This window comes from Colius striatus, chromosome 2 (genome assembly GCF_028858725.1).
Source record: "Colius striatus isolate bColStr4 chromosome 2, bColStr4.1.hap1, whole genome shotgun sequence".
Taxonomy (NCBI): Eukaryota; Metazoa; Chordata; class Aves; order Coliiformes; family Coliidae; genus Colius; species Colius striatus.
Genome location: NC_084760.1, coordinates 54,085,976 through 54,099,021, shown reverse-complemented (window position 1 = coordinate 54,099,021; position 13,046 = coordinate 54,085,976). Strand labels below are relative to the sequence as shown.

Here is a 13,046-nt window from a genome sequence, read left to right as displayed (position 1 = left end):
GGGTCCCTCCTGAGCCAGCCCAAGCCAACTACCTGCTGTGGACTAGTCATCAGGAAAGAGGGCCAGGAGCACTCCAAGGAGTGCAGCAGCACGACTCTATATAATATAAAGTCACACCTTAGTTGTACTAGAGTAACAACCTCTTCATATATGGAAGCTATCGTAGGCATCTTGAGGTACCAGAGGGGAGCACAAAGTGGGAATGGGCACCACACTGTGCTCAGGGGTGAGCTGAGGGAGCAGAAGTGCATCACCAAATGTGGCAATATCAGTGACAAGTCTGCTGTATGTGACTAAATTTTAAGTACTCTTTATCTTAATATTTTTGAGTAGTACTAGCTCTTAAGCAATCCAGGCACCATAGAATCATTTTGGCTGATGGAGTCATAGAATGGTAGGGGTTGGAAGGGACCTTTAGAGATCATCTAGTCCAACCCCCCTGCAAAAGCAGGTTCACCTAGATCAGGTCGCATAGGAACATGTCCAGGCAGGTCTTGAAAACCTTTAATCATCCAATCAAGTCTGTCCATAGTGTCAGGGTTTGAGAGGGCCAAATGTTGATTAAATATGTGCTAGATTTTGCCATGCTGCTGGTTGAGTGCTGTTTCCGGTGTTTTCTGAGTGATGGCATTCTCATTCTCTGTTTTCTATGCTGAGGCACATCTGTACCAAAGCTGATAGTGTACATACAGCATTTAGAGGTGCAGCGTGATGTCGTAATGTAGCTTGTTCGGAAAACAGCAGGGAAGCCACAATCTCACAGAAACTGCAGTCAGTTTGGGCCCCATTGAGATGCCAGGTTCTTCACCAGAATAACTAGCCTGTTTTGAAATCCATCCTGATATTGGCTTTATTGCTATTGATCCCTTACTTACCTAAATTAAAGCTAATTTAAGACTGCACAAGCTGCAGTCTTTCTTTATGACTAAGCCTGCACGGTTTGGGCATTCTCAGTCTGCTTCAAATTTTCTTAGATAAATTTCCCCCAACGCCTTCAGAATCTTTTTAAGACTATGCCAAAGGGAATGACATGATTATTCCTGGCCGTTTAGTCCAGCGCATACCCACCAGATTCTGAAAGAGCGATGTGAAGGTTGGATGCCTAACTCAATATCTTCCGCTATCCAGAAACCACAAAGGAACATACATGGTGAGTTATAGTTCACTGTGGAAAGCTGGAATTTATTTAGATAAAGCTTTGGGGTTATTTCTTACATTGTTCTGTAATTCTTACTAAAAACAGAGTTCTTTCTATTAGAATTTTTGCAGCACCTATAGATTGTTTTATGGCTTAATTTAAAAGCAATAAGTAAGATGTAAAACTACATTTTAAAACTTTTTTTCTGCTTGCCATGAGTAAGATGTGCAGTTGGCTGATGCCACTTTGAACAAGAGTTTCTTTCTAGTGGGAAAAGGGACAGAGTTAGTTAGTTATTAGACCATAATATGAATGTGTTTATAAGGCTGTTGGAGGGATTCACAGACTCAAGAATTCGCACAAAAAGACAAGTGAATGTATTTTTAATGGGAGGGTTTTTTTGAAAAGCAACGTATATAACGTCCTGGTTTGCATCATACAGGAAGTATAAGATCTTCTTTAAACTAGTTTCAACAGATAGCATGCAACATTTAGTTACAGAACAAACATGTATTCAGCTGTTAGTCATATTTTAAGGATGTAACTGCCTTCAGAACAATCATATCAGTCTTTGCAAGTATCCAGGACAGGAACTACCCCACTCTTTTTGGTTAACACAGTTGATCTCTAAGACAAAACTGAGTAGATTTAGAGAGCATAGTAATTTAGAGAAAAAATGGACCTCGTGGGTCTACTTGTATCTAGTCCAGTAACAGCAGACTCACAACCAACTGCATGAAATCCTCCCCTCTTGAACATGTCAGCTCTCATTTTGTAAGTAGAAGAGCAATTTTCCCCACTATTCCCGTTAATAGATTGTCTCACGCTTGGTGTTCCATGGTCAGGTATCTTTTCCAAATTTTCCCATTACGTTTATTTATGGCCCTCGTTGCAAGCTTTCTGCTTCTTGAGTATTTCTTCTCTCTCTGATGCTGCGTTCATCCCCTCCTCAGTGTATTTCTAGAGAAGTGGCCTCTGAAGTCTGTAAAAAGAGCAGTAGTTCAGCCCAGAAGAACTTCACAGGAAGAGGGAGATTCCCTCAACAGCAGTTCCCAAGCAGCTCTTTTCAGTGCAGCCCACGTGGCACTGTTGTCAGAGAGGTAAAGATGCTGCAACCTGCAGTTTTACCTGTTGTATGGGAAGTTTTCTTTTAGACTTTTACATTAATTTTTCTTACTGAGTAACAAGTGCTCCAAAGAAAACTAGTGATCTCCAGAGACCATAGCACATGGAAGTAGAAACAATGAAAAATAACTGTTGTGAAGCAGTGTCCCAGCTGTTCTTTGCCAGATTTCTATGACACTCCAGAAAGTCAGACTGCTGCTAGGCTGGGTTGTACAATTAAGGAATGCAATAACTTTCTGTAGATATCAAAAGGCCTCAGAATTTTGGGTGTTCAGACAGAAAATATATAGGATTACTTTTTAATTGTTTGCATTTTTTGTTTTGACATGTTGTGAACTTTTGAGATTAGCATTGGCATACTCAGTTTGTACTCTGCCAAAAGTAGCTATATGATTTTGATTTGTTTTCAGGGTTTTTGGATTATATTTAATGTTGACATGAAATAGTGAATATGTTTCAGAGTTGTGGAGATTTCAGTCTTTCAGATAAACAAACAAATCCATGTAGAGTCCTTTCACATTGATATGAGGGAGAGAACAAAGTGTTGTTAGCTAACTGAAGACATGATATTGGCAGATAGACCCTTTTCATCTCCAGAGTTTCATGAGGATCTTTTTAATTGTGGCGACAGCCTGGTGAGTGGTCTGTGCTGATTGCAGTTTCCATTAAGTTGCTTGAAGTTGTTTGCTTTGTGATCATAGTGATCTTAAAAACTACATACCGATGTGGACAATGACAGAACTGTAACAACTCAGAAGAGTTTGTCATACTGGGTAAAACCAAAAACATATTAATGAATTGAACATTCAGTACTTGAGCACTTCTTGGCATTGAAGGAGGTATGTAAATAGGGCAGGAAGGGTGGTGCAAAAGAGGCTCATCTTCAGAAAGAGAGTTGTTGCAGGGGAACCAGCATCCCCACTGAGGGTGGAGGGGAGAGGAGGGGGAGGAAGTATTTTCTATAGCTTAGATGTGTACAGATGAATAAATGGGCAGTTTATTTACGTATTTGTCAGCTGTCATGTTTAAACTATTTATCACCCAGCTGCACTGGTGTTCTGCACATAGTGATAGTATAGCTGTATTATGTAGGAACACAAGATTGATTACCCTTAACAGACAAGAACGTCCAGAGGATTCGCTGCTCATTCTTACTCTCTTCAGTGTATTTCCACTATTCACTGGAGTTTTGAGGCTCTCAACAACTGCTTGCAGAAAGTGTGAAGATGAAAGACAGGCTTCTGCAGATTTTAAAATCATTAATAATTTAGTTATAGCTGCACAATGTCTATGTTTTGGACTACAGAAAGCACTTATTAAAATGCTGATTTGTTTGTTTATGGACTGTCAGAAGAAATAGCAAGCTATAATGTTAGAACTCTTGAAGGAGGATATTAACTAAAAAAGCCCTCTGAGGGAAATTGTCCCCTTTTTGCTCATGGCTTTGCTCTTGTCAGTTATTTTCTCTTTTTTGACAGCAGAAAAGCTTGTCAGGAGCAATAGATATTTATTCTAGAATATTCAGAAAGTACATAATGTAACATTTTGAGAGTCACTTGCTTAGATTCATGCCATTCCATTAATTCTGTTTTAAGAATATTAATCTAGCCTTCTGGTAGCAGACAGCATTAAGTATGTGCAGTATGCTCTTAGAGACACTAAGAGACACAGGGAGAAAAACCCACATAATTAGATTTTCTGAGAAAAGTAAATTACCAGTGTTCCCCTAGAACTTAATCATCTTTTTACTGATCAGGTGGATGACTATCACAGTAGTTACATGCTTGCCAATGCTTATATTTTGAAAACTAGGCATCTCCATTATAAACATTCATATTTAATATCATATGCAAGCTTGTCTGTACACGTCTGAAGCCCAAAACCATTAAGTACCTTATTGTTTTCTTATATACTGTGTTTAAACAGAGGAAGAAGGCCAATGGCATTCTGGGACGCATGAAGAAGAGTGTGTTCAGCAGGTTAAGGGAGGTTCTTCTCTCCCTCTATTCTGCCATTGATGAGGCCTCTTCTGGAGTCCTGTGTCCAGTTCTGGGCTCCCCAGCTCAAGAAGGACAGAGAACTTCTGGAAAGAGTCCAGCACAGGGACACCAAGATGATCAGGGCACTGGAGCATCTTCCTTATGAGGAAAGGCTGCAGAAACTGGGGCTGTTTAGTCCAGAGAAGAGGACACTGAGGGGGGAATCTCATTAATATTTACAAATATCTAAATGCTGTGTGTCAGGAGATTGGGGCATTCCTTTTTTCTGTTGTCCTGTCAACGGGACAAGGAGTAATGGGATGAAGCTGGGACACAAAAAGTTCCATTGTACATAAGAAAAAACTATTTTACTGTGAAGATGAGGGAGCCCTGACACAGGCTGCCCAGGGAGGGTTTGGAGTCTCCTTCCTTGGGGGTCTTCAAGACACGCCTGGACACATTCCTATGTGGTCTGATCTAGGTGGACCTGCTTCTGCAAGGGTTTGGACTAGATGATCTCTAAAAGTCTCTTCCAACCCCTACCATTCTATAATTCCTACCATTCTATGATTCTATGAAAGTTCTTCTGTGTTCAGATTTCAGTTTTAATTTTTAAAGTGCGGTTTAGTAATCAGTGAGGACCTCAGGGTAAGAGGATGTCACTGTTCTTTGCTAGAAGTATTTAAATAAATCATAAGAAGGTCTTGAATTTCCTGTCCCATTCTAGGCTTTCTGACTGTATGCTTTCATGTGATTCATGCATCTTACATTTAAAACCTATATGAATTATATTTAAGAGAATAGAATCATCTGATATAGAAAGTTTTCTTGGTTTTTTTTTCAAAGAAGTGTAATGTTTTCTGCCCTCTCCAAAACATCTATAATAATGGAACAATGCAAATCTTAAACTTTTCATTAGAAACTTATTGGAATTTTGGATACAAGGTAAATTTGATTAATTATGTGGATTACTGGAGAAAAGTACCTGTTGCATTACATCAACACAACAGAGGAAACACAAGGGAAGTAATTTAAAGTCAAGAAAACAGGCAATTGACTTATAAACTTACAGCATGCAAAACTACAATAATCTTGACCTGCCTGCAGTGTGATGTTTCAAGGCAATAAGATGTATTGTTGCAAGCCATAAATATTAAAATAAATAAGTAGTTGTCATATGTCTTTGAATTATTGGAAATATCACGTGGTAGAATTCTCTTTTATACTCACTGTTGCTTCAAGTTCCACATACTGTTTATGAATGAGATTCCTAGGGGAAGAAAAGTATATTAAAAGTTTGGACTGAGGTAATCTATAGTGCTTTGTTGTAAAGAAGCCTGCAGAGTTGTAATTATCCCAAAAACAAACGTTATAAACCCTGGAAATTTAGAACTATGATCCTATTTTTGAAGTTTCCAATTTATTAAGGTACAAGTAACATACGACTTGAAAAGACTTTTATCTCCAGCTACAGTGACACCTTGAGGTGAGAAACGAAACACCTCGGGTTTATTGTTAAAACAGCAGTAGTCATTGAAATACATGATCATAATTAAAGAGTTATTGTAAAAGGAGAGGTCAAATGCATAAGTGATATAGGAAGTAGAACTGAAGTTTAAATTGCCTTATGAGGTTTCTAGTTTATTCCAGTCTCATCCACACAGAGTTAACTTTTTTGTGGCATGTGTTTATTTTGAATTGAGCAACTTTGGAGGTTCAGAACATGTGTCGTGAGAAGCTTCCGTCTGTGCTCTGTAGGCATCCCTTAATGTTTTTATTACCTGTCATCATAATCTACCAAGAATATACCCTCTATTAAAAATGAGCTTGTTAATTGTGTTTATTTGCTCATTTGAACAGGGAGATTGCTTCAGTTCTGTTTCCCCTTTGGTTTCTCTTCAGATCATATAAATGTTTTGCTTTTTACTAAGGATTTTCATGGAGAGAAATACCAGTTTTACCAGGTTGTAGGTCCAGTCAGCATGGGATTATGAAGGTCCTGTTTAACAAACCTCATCTCCTTCTATGATAGGGTGACCTCCTTGTTGGATGAAGGGAAATTGGCTGTTCTTGGCTTGGATGGGCATACAGTTTACTGGGTGAGAAACTGGTTAGTTGGCTGGGTCCAACAAGTTGTTCCCCCAGGGCTTGGTACTGGGGCCACTCCTGTTTAACATCTTTATTAATGATCTGGATGAGGGGATAGAGTGCACCCTGAGTTAGTTTGCAGATGACACCAAGCTGGGTGGAAACGTCGATCTGCTTGAGGGTAGGGAAGCTCTACAGAGAAATCTAGATAGGCTGGATGGCTGGGCCAAGGCCAATGCCATGAGTTTCCACAAGGACAAGCCCCAGGTTCTGCGCTTGGGCCACAACAACCCCCAGCAGCGCTACAGGCTTGGGGAGGAGTGGCTGGAAAGCTGCCTGGCAGAGAGGGACCTGGCAGTGTTGGTTGACAGTGGCTGAACAGGAGCCAGCAGAGTGCCCAGGTGGCCAAGAAGGCCAAGGGCATCCTGGCCTGTATCAGGAACAGTGTTGTCAGCAGGAGCAGGGAGGTGACCATTCCCCTCCACTCGGCTTTGGTGAGGCTGCACTTTGAATACTTTATCCAGTTTTCGGCCCTTCCCTACAAGAAGGACACTGAGGTGTTGAAGAGGATCCAGAGGCAGGCTACCAAGCTAGTGAAGGAGCACATCTCATACGAGGAATGGCTGAGGGATCTGGGGCTGTTAAGCCTGGAGAAAAGAAGGCTCAGGGGATATCTTATCATTGTCTACAACTACCTGAAAGGAAACTGTAGCAAGGCAGGGATCGGTCTGTTCTCCCTAGTAACAAACAACAGAACAAGAGGAAATGGCCTCAAGTTTGCACCAGGGGAGATTCAGGCTGGATATGAGGAGGAATTTCTTTACAGAAATGGTTGTCAGGCATTGGAACGGGCTGCCCAGGGAGGTGGTGGAGTCACCGTGTGAGGTGTTTAAGAGACAGGTGGATGTTGCACTTAGGGAAATGGTCTAGTGGTCGAGAGGGCTGGGACAAAGGCTGGACTTTATCTTAAAGGTCTCTTCCAGCTGAAACAGTTCTATGATTCCCTTATGTTTCTCTATAAGCAGTACAGACAACTCGATAAATTATGGACTTCTCAATCACAAAATCAAGGCAGGGACTGAAGAAAGGTTGCAGTGAAGACTCTGTTTAATCTGTGAAAAGCTTAGAAAAGTAAAGAACGAAATGAAGGAAAATGATTATCTGTTAGGAAGCAGTTTGCTTAATTTTGAAAGTGTAAGGAGTGGCAGTATACTCTAAATGCTAAGGAACAGGCAGAAAATACTACTTATTGCCTTAAGAAAGAGGGCAGGATGGGGAGGAAAACAGTTTGGGAAAAATTGAAGAGTTTGTCTTTTGTACTGGCAGTAACAGAGATTATGCACATGTGCAATTAACCTAAACAATTCATAATGTCTTTTCACTGTGGTCTTTCCAGTGTGACAGATAGGCAAGGACATCATCTTGACACGTGAACTCATGAGAAAGATGCTAGGAGTAATAACAAGGTGCACTTCAATCACAATTTGAACTGTAAAAGGTACTGTTAGTGTTTCTAATTGAGTGCTCAAGCGTTTTTACAGTTGTTGTATAGACAGAATAATTTCCCACAAGATGGAAAAAAGGGTGATTTAGCTAAGGGCTTTATTGCAGTGAAGACCATAAGCAGAGCCTTACATAAAAGCACTGAAAAAATAAAAATTGCTGAGAACTGTATCAGCCATAAAACTTACCCTGGCCGGGAGAGCTTGTAGGTACACAACAAATCCTATGCCATAGCTAATTTACATGCAGTAAATTTATTTCTTTAAATACCTAGCAAAACGTTTATTTTCCTTCAGTTTCTCTTCCTTCTGCTCCTTTTTTGTCCACTTCAGTCTAAAGTCAGGTTGTCTCATTTTTTTTTTTCCTTGTTTGGTCACTCCTAGGTAGCATCTGCTGTTGCTCTATTGGCAACATATGTTTGCAAACAGTTCTTTGCAACGTTTTATGTTGCACAGTCTCTGCTTTACCTTGCTGGAAAGAAAGAAGTTGCTACATGAATTGCAGAAATACATTGTGCAAAATGGTAAAATGAAATTTCAATTTACTTAAAAGAAAAATTATACCAGCTCCAAACAATTATCCATCAGTAATGTATTTTCAGCTAATCAAAGACCACATTCTTCTAGCGTTTTTGATATTTGCAGATACTGTATATTGGTTTGTATTGAGAATATGCAGTACAGTAAAATGAAATAATAATCTCTATAGTGATAAATGTGACACATTATCCGTAGGTGGGACCAAGTTGTAGCAGAGCTGCAATTCAAATGTGTCCCTTTTTTATATGTGTAGATAATTATATCAAAATAAAAGTAAATTGATTCTAACTATGAAATTCAGAATTAATTCTACCAAACAGAGCTTTTCACTTCAGTAGATTGTTGTCACCATACTACCTATTCTCCTTTTATAATAACTTGTTTTAATAACTTTATTTCCCTGCCAGAACTGCGCCCACAGCACTGTAGATAATAAGCAGCAGTTCCCTGTGGGATTGTAACCCTACCTTTCCATCCTACTGCTCAAGTTCAGAGACTCTCATTATATCTTAATTTAAAGTGATAGTGTATCTTCCTCATCCTAGTACATTGTCAACTTTACCTTCAGATTTTTTTATACTTGAAACAGTTGCCCAGATATTCCAGCTAGTGATTCAGTCCTGCTCTGGACCTCAAGCTTATCTTAAAAACAAGTGTCTTTCAGAATGTTCAATCCAGCCTGATCACACTTAAAACTTCGGTGAAACTCACTGAAATTTATCTCAATGTGCTGCTGACAGAAGTACATAGCACTATGTTGTAATCACAGAAATGTTTGAAATGTGAATAGCAGTTCTGTGAATTTCCAATAGATAGATGATAGAAGGCACCTGGTCAGCTTGGGTAGAGATCAGAATTGATAATTGAGAGAACTGATTTTTGTTTATTGTTTACTTTGAAAAGATTGTATCATACTAACGCATTATACAAAGGCATTACACAAACATCATACATTCCAGAAGTAGTGCTTTAGCAATATTTGTGATAAAATTCTGAAATTCACCTATAGTTAGGTTCGACTTGTAGAGAAAAGGAAGGTTTTACCATGTCACAGTACTGCAAATACTGTTATTGATACAGGAGTTTAAAATTTCAATGCATACATTCATCAATACTTAATGTTGGGGAGTTTCTTTTATACATTCACATGCAGGTTCTACTTTTTTTTAAAGATAAAAAGCATTTACATTTTTTAGGCTTTCTAAATGTGTTGTTTTTCTATAACCTTTTTTTTCTGATGTTGAGCTCCTGAAACAATTGGAACACACCTAATGAATTTGTTATAGTCTTGACACTTCGATGCCATGCTGGCATTATTCCAAGCTTCATGCAACTTTGATACTGCCAATTCATTAGCAAGCCTTTGGAGAATGTTGTTTCGGAGCAAGTGGCTAGTCTCGGTCAGAGGGTAGATAATAGTGATGAGAGAAGGGAAACCAATTTCTGATGAAAACAGTTGTCTAGCTCAGACCAAAAATAACCCATGAAGAAACCTCTCGTACTTGAAAGTTTTGAAGGCTCCCCTGTAAGCTCCCCATCAGTGGTTCTGTGAGCTCTACTGGTACACCACCCAATACCACAAAAAGAGCTACTCGCCCTCTGGGAAGAGATGCTCCTCTGCCTTTCACACTGTACAGAAGCTGTTCTGTTGAGGTCAGTTTGCTTAAATCATGTCACTTCTACAATTATTTCATAAGCATATAACTTCAAATAAAGTTTAGGCTTTACCAAGTCCAGGACTTGCAAGTTCGGCACACTTGGGCTTATGGTTTCACAGAATCACAGAATGTTAAGTGTTGGAAGGGACCTTGAAAGATCATCTAGTCCAAGCCCCCTGCCAGAGCAGGACCACGGGAGTAGGTCACACAGGAGCTCATCCAGGTGGGTTTTGAATGTCCCCAGAGAAGGAGACTCCACAACCCATCTGGGCAGCCCGTTCCAGTGCTCCCTCATCCTCACAGTGAAAAGTTTTTTGCTTGTGTTTCTTTGGAACCTCTTATGCTCCAGCTTGTTTCTGAAGGTTGTTCGGATTCATATCTAGGTAGAAATGATTAGTTACCTAGCATGTTGTTAATAAATGCTTATATATCAGTATAGGTATGACCTAGCACTTTGGGACCTGTCAGTGTACAAAGTATGACAAGGCAAGTTGAGAATCTGTAATATATCAAATAATTACCTAATAAAAATAGCCTGAAATAAAACTCATAATAAAAATAACTTCTAATAGTCATATGTACTAGTTCTTAATAGGACCCATTTATAAAACCGAGATGATTTGCTTTACTAAGCATGAATAATTAATCTGGAAATATATTTTTATTTTGTGACATTCTTAGCATCAATTAACATCAGTTTGTTAGTATCTTAACACCAGTTTGTTAGAATAATTTTAAACTTTCTCAAATGGAAGTCATCTTCTTTCAGCCTGAACCTTAACCTTGAGGCAAAAGAGGGGGGAAAAAAAAAACTCTGAAAGACTAATTGATGTCACAAAATGTATTTTCATACTTCCTGAGTCAACTCTTGTCTAGTTATTATAGTTCTAAAGGTGCATGATTACTGTCATTTCTTTCAGGTACAATAATATTTCAGTCTGTCTTTAATTCTTCACTTTAAAAATTGCAATATAGATAAATTTAGTCATCAATCTACTTTTGTGTTTGTTTATTTTAAAAATAAATTCTGACTCAGCAGCTAAGTGACCATTAGAGTTATCAACTATTGCCAGTTTACAAATGCATAAAGGGTGGGTGTCAGGAGGATGGAGCCAGGCTCTTCTCAATGATGGCCAATGATAGGACAAGGGGTAGTGGATATAAGCTGGAACATAAGAGATTCCAAAGAAATACAAGGAAGAATTTATTCACTGTGAGGGTGACAAAGCACTGGAACAGGGGGTTGTGGAGTCTCCTTCTCTGAGGACATTCAAAGCCCACCTGGATGAGTTCCTGTGTGGCCTACTCTAGGTGGTCCTGCTCTGGCAGGGGGGTTGGACTGGATGATTTTCCAAGTCCTTTCCAATCCTTAAGATTCTGTGATTCTGCAATTGTTGATTTGGTGAGACTGGAATAATACAATGAAAGATTTAGAGAAATGTTCTTAAATTTGAAGTTTTTCATTTCTGAACTTGCTTTTAAGTAGCTTATTTTTTAGAATGCCTGAGTAATCTGAAAGCTATTTCTGACAAAATTGGGTGTTTTTAACAAAATGGCATCCTATTGCAAAATATAAACCATTTAATAAAAAACATGTACGGTGCTCTGAAAGATTCTGGAAGTTATCCAATTATTTCTGTCTTCTCACCAGTTTTGCTTGTTTATGCATTGATACATTTTGTAGCAGGTTCTTTGAACTCTGCTCTGTCAATTCTTCAATTATAAATTCAAATATTTTATACAGCTGAACACAGAAGACATGAAGAACTTTTTTTTTTTAAAGTACCTAAGTATTCCACTACTAGTTCCCAACCTAGTAGAAAAGCATTTTCATATGCACTTGGAATACATGACCACCAATTAGCCTGACACCTACTCAGCCTCTCTAATTATTTCATCTTCCACAGCAAGAACTGTGGTTTGGATGTTTAAGGAAACTGTTTTTCCACCTTTCCCCTTTTATATTTAATTACTCTTTTTATAGGTTAAATTATGCAGAATTTGTTTCAAGTACAGGAATCTTTATTATTTACTGCGGCTTAGGTATGCTTTTCAGTAGGTACCTAATGTTAAAAACACACAATGAGGAAGAAACAAAGATATGGAGGACTTTTCAGAGCCAATAGTGGGTCTAGAGCTGAGCAGAAAACATCTTTACTCAGTGCTTTCCACTAATATTGGTGGAAAATAAAGTGTAGATTGCAATATGACATTCTTGGCAAAAAAAAACTACTTAGTAAGCAGAACTTGCGCAATTATTCTGCTGATGCTTCTAGTTTAGAGAAGATTTTTCACGCTTACCAAAACAACCTTTTATGCATTTTTTAAATGGGAATAAATGACTACAATTGGTACATCTCTTCATACTACTTTTTTATTTCAACTCCTGTCTTGTTTCTTAATAGTTTTCTGTACTGATATTCAAGTTTTTTTCTCAACAGTGGATATTGAGCACAGTTTTGGCGTCTTTTGGTTTCAATAGAATAGAGCAGAGCACTGCTGGGTAACTGAATGTACGATAGCTTTGTTCATCTCCTCACCACTACCCTTTAAAGATTAATAGCTTACTTTCTGTGTAGGCTATGCTCTTCTGCATCTCCTCCATTGTTTTAATTCTGTTCCTACCACAAGGGAAAGTTGTTTTCCTGGACTTTGTAATCAGTGACTGTACGTTGCTAATGGCATCGATTTCTAATTCCTTCTAGGACATTTGTGTATTTTTATTCTGTGTAGGTCATTTTTTTCCAGAAATCTAAGTGAGACCCTACTCTTGATAACTACAGAGAAATTCCATCTGGGAGGGGAAACTCATTGGACTTTGGGAACACCATGTAGACTCAGAGGCCAAATGTCATTCAGTGCACTCACTGAGTCAGGCATTTTGAGTATGAGTTATGTCTGCGTATAACTGACATGAAATTATACCAATAACTACATCCTTAAAGTCAGAATAAAAATGAGAAGCGTGGAAGTTTAAGCAGCAAATAATCACCATTAAAAGTGAAATTACCTGAAA

The 13,046-nt window shown here is 38.6% G+C and overlaps 1 protein-coding gene across 1 annotated transcript in view; it reads left to right on the top strand.

Annotated features, from left to right (window-relative positions):
- Nucleotides 1-13,046, top strand: part of MAN1A1 (mannosidase alpha class 1A member 1) — a 146,724-nt gene that overhangs the window by 121,998 nt on the left and 11,680 nt on the right. The gene's annotated exons all lie outside the window — the stretch shown is intronic.